The sequence below is a fragment of the Magnolia sinica genome, unplaced genomic scaffold, assembly GCF_029962835.1.
Source record: "Magnolia sinica isolate HGM2019 unplaced genomic scaffold, MsV1 ctg224, whole genome shotgun sequence".
NCBI classification, from domain to species: domain Eukaryota; kingdom Viridiplantae; phylum Streptophyta; class Magnoliopsida; order Magnoliales; family Magnoliaceae; genus Magnolia; species Magnolia sinica.
This window is the reverse complement of record NW_026682783.1, coordinates 289,103-293,890: the sequence shown is the minus strand read 5'-3', so window position 1 is coordinate 293,890 and position 4,788 is coordinate 289,103.

Sequence of the window (4,788 nt, the reverse complement as noted above, 5' to 3'; positions counted from 1 at the left end):
GGCTTTCTGGATGTGCTATGGTCACTTTGAGTTTCTGGTGATGTCATTCAGACTGACCAATGCACCCTCCGTACTAATGCAGCTGATCAGTTCGTGGTTATATTCATTGATGATATTCTTGTATATTCGAGGACCCGGGAGGACCATGTTGAGCACTTGCAGATTGTGTTGGAGGCCCTCGATGCCCACCAGCTTTATGCAAAGCTAAAGAAGTGCGAGTTTTGACAGGATGAGGTGAAGTTCCTCAGTCACATAGTGATGAGAGAGGGTGTCGTTGTGGACCCCTCGAAGGTTGATGCAGTGCATCAGTGGTGCCAGCCCACGAACACGTCCGAGATCCGTAGCTTCCTTAGTCTAACGGGATATTATTGACGGTTTATCGAGGGTTTCTCCTGTATTTCTGCACCGCTGACTTGGTTGACGCGGAAGGGCGTCGAGTTCGTCTGGAGTGATGCCTGCGAGGAGGCATTCATGGAGTTGAAGGACCGCCTCACGTCCACTCCTATTCTCACTCTTCCTGATGGGAGTGTGGGTTTAGTTGTTTTCACCGATGCCTCCAGAGTTGGCTTGGGTGCTATACTGATGCAGTACGGGAAGCCAGTGGCATATGCCTCGCATTAGCTCAAAGTCCATGAGCTGAACTACCCCACCCATGATTTGGAGCTTGCAGTAGTTGTCTTCACACTTAAGGTGTGGAGGCATTATCTTTATGGGGTCAGGTTCAAGCTCTTCTCGGATTATAAGAGCTTAAAGTATTTATTTTCGTAGTCCGAGTTGAACCTGCATCAGAAGTGATGGATGAAGCTATTGAAGGACTATAATTTTGATCTTCAGTACCACTCGGGCAAGGCGAAGGTGGTGGCAGACGTGCTCAGCCGTCATCTGCGAGACCTATTGGCACAGATGATGGTGCGAGAGTGGCAGATGCTCGAGGATGTTTCAGAGTTTGACTTTGAGTTTGACCTGCATTCTTCCATTATTCAGCTTTCGAGCTTGTCGATTCAACCCTCTTTGGTGGCTAGGGTGATCGAGGCTCAACAGATGGACGAGTCACTTCAGGAGTATTGAGCAGAGGCTGCATCCGTGGAGCAGTCAGACTGGCAGATTGGTTTCGATGGTGGATTACGCTTTAGAGGCCGCTTATGTGTCCCGGATGTGCCAGAGTTGCGCCGTGATCTGATGATCGAGGCACACCAATCGAGATTTACTATCCACATAGGCTCTACAAAGATGTATCGCAACATGAGGAGGTAGTATTTTTAAGTGGGGATGAAGTGGCGGATTGCCAGTTTTGTGGCCCAGTGTGACAGTGCCACCATGTCAAGGCCGATCATCAAAGACCCTCGGGTCCATTGCAGCCGTTGAGCGTTCGCATAATCTGCTTAACAGCAATTAAGTACGACTCTTTAGGATCAGATTGATATCTAGCACTGTAATGCCCTGAAATTCGGGGGTCGAGCATAACTTGGCTCCCGAGTTCCAAAACATCACTTATGCAATATATTTAATGATAGATATATGTTGTCTGTATTAGTACATAAAACATGGAATAGATTAAGCCAAATAACAAATATAATTAGGGATAAGTGAAGAAAGCAAGCGGAAGACTTATAGAAATATGTGAGTACATGTGTAAATCCCTGAAGTACATATACATACCAGGTCGTGTTTCAAGTGTTGTTATCAAAATTACAAGTATCAAATTACATCATTTACTTCCTAAAAAGAAATCCCAGCATCCCTCACATCAGAACAGGGCTCACTAGAACCCGTCTGAAAACTACAAAAAGAGAAAGCAGCCTCATCATCTTCGATCTCCCGCTCTGCCTCAGAAGTCGCCTCAACATCTGCAACATCAGCAACTAAGACAGAGTCTGGTGGGTGTTTAACACTGCCCCAGAACGTGGGAGTGAGTGATCAACTCAGTGGAACAATAAAGCACAGGCTAACATGTTATTAGTTCAATCAAGCAGTAATGATAAAGCAGAATAATTAAACATGTCCTAAGTACTCTTGTTAATGCAAGGATGCATGTAGAATGATGCGTGCCCTCATGCATACACCCTCAGCGTCTTCATCTTACGTTACGCATGACACCACCTCAAAGTACACCACGTCTACAAAGCACATGCAAATACGGTGCATGAACATGATTACCAAGTTGTTATTAGTCCTTTTCATATAGCAGGATTGAGAAGCTAAGATACCTTCCTCATATTACCATCCAAATAGTGATCCATTCTAGGGTCGTCAATCCTAGACATCTCATACGATCATATGGTTTGAGGTCATTTGCAAAGGGCTCGTCACCAATCAATGCACGCCTATCACACCCTCGTTACTACACTAAGGCTCGTCACCTCAATGCGGTATCCAGGTTGCTCGAGGTCACTACAAAGGGCTCGTCACCAATCAATGTAGGCCGATAGCACGAATATAGTGTCCCATACCACCATAATCAGCTCATGAGTCTGGTTGCTCACTGGTCACTACGGGGAGGCTCGTCACCCCAGCATAGGCCGACAGCTCGACCACGGTGTCCCATACCACCATGTCCGACTCATGAGTCTTAACGGATCAAGGTACCATGGTTAATAGGATTTTATCGGTAAGTTTGGTACCCTAGATTCAGACAGTAGCGTCCATACATGGTGAACATACATCGGACAATCGGGTTACTTGACGAATTCGACTAGCACGAGCGCACGTTCGGTTGAATGACATAGAGTGCGCAAACACTCCGCGTGGCCAAACCACTGCCGACAACTCTAATACAACTCGGGTTCGTCTAATACGTCTTACGTGGTGAAAGCAACCTCAGCCACGATCTTAAGGCCGATTACCAATTTTCTAGACTAACTCATAGTCCCACACACATTCCACTACAACAGATATTCATATCTACAATTTAAAATAGTAATGGAACAACAACTCAAATCATATGGTATGTAAGCATCTGAAGAATATCAACTTAACATGGATTTAAGCATAAGTAAGACTTGAAATTAAACAACAAGGAATGTAACTCGTATGAAGGAAATCACACACACTAGTGGGAGAGTTGAGAATCGCTTCTCAACGCCCATACTAGGTTGATATATCACACCTTAGATCATTCAGACATTTCTACAAACACTTGGAATACTTAGTTCAACATACATGATGTATGTTGAAAATACACGCATTTGAACAATTCCTTTTACTAAGGAGTTGTCGTACATACATCTAGCATAAGTACACGACAAATAATCATGGCAATCACATGTTCATATTTTATATGCATACGGTACTTTAAACATACACCTAGAATACACAAATCTCAATATATCACATGCATATCAGGAACGCAAAATAAACATAACATTTGGCATGTGAAATCTCATCCATAGCAAGAATAAACCATTCACTAACATTGAAAGCCTTGAAAACCATAACCTATACGATTAAAGTCCGCACCTTAATCCAGAAAAGAACACCGAACTGATTTCAGACGATATGTCTTCGTCAACGGCGACAGGATAACCTAAGGCAAGAATAGAAATGAGATACAACATCACAAAGACTATTCTAAGCTCTAACACAGATTAGGGTTAGGTTAACTTACCTAAAGATGAACTCAGAATCGCCGGAATAACGATTCTAAAGTGAAGGTTTAAGGATGAAGAAGAACAGGAAAGAATCTAAGATGATTCACCAACTTCTCTCTCACTTTCTCTCTCTTTTCCTCTCTCTTTCTTAGCTAGGGTTAGGAAATTCGTATGGAAAAGAGAGCTAGGGTTTTAAGGTCTATAAATAGGCCTAACATTGATGAAAATAACCCCAGGGCCAAGGTATACTTAGGGTATAACCAAAACAAGCCTCTCTCGATCCAACAGAGCACTTCCGGTGGGCCTATTACCACGAAAGGTCGGACTTAAGCTCACTAATCATGGATCTAGGTCAAGCTGAGTTTTCGTACCGACCGGATCTTCAGATCAGCCGTGGCGGACCACACTCAATTCAACGGTCACTGAATCTCGATCAGGCCCACAAGCACAAGGACATGCATAGGCCATCTTCCCTAATCCGAAGGTGAAATTGGGTCAGAATCCAATGGTCAGATAGCTTAAAATTGTCGCGCAAGCGACACGACTTAGATTTCATAAAATCTTATTAAATTTCTAACCGTTCTCACACTCTTCACTCCGAACTCAAACAAATCGACCCAGAACATCACATGGACTTGATTTTTGAGGTGATGGTCAAGCCCAACATGGTGACCGCAACAGCCTAAGATCATCGCTATCGGACTTTCGACGCGCGGTCCAAGAACAACTGGATTTAGCGATGAATCCCAGATTTCAGAGTAACATAGCGCTAACTATTCTACAGGTTTTGAGTCATGCAGATCAAATTTAAAGTGATTGATGCAAATTTTACAAGCAATCGAGTTAAGCGCTAATTACCCCAAAAAGCTTCTAAGGAAACTAGAGGTAGTACTCGGGTCTCGGCACAAAATTTTCAGGGTCATTACATTGGGACTATTACCTAGTCCAGGCAATCGGTAACAGGTTCTGACCAAGTGACTGAAGTTGTTTTCGCCACACAGGACACGTTCGATGAATCTGAGCCGTACCTCGGTTGTTGACAGTGGTTAGGCCACACAGAGTGCTTACACACTTCATGTCGATCATCTCGATGTGCGCTCGTACTAATCGGGCTCGTCAAGTAACCCAATTGACCTGATATATGTTCATCATGTATGAACGCTATTGCTTGAACCTAAGGTACCAAACCCACAAGTAGAAA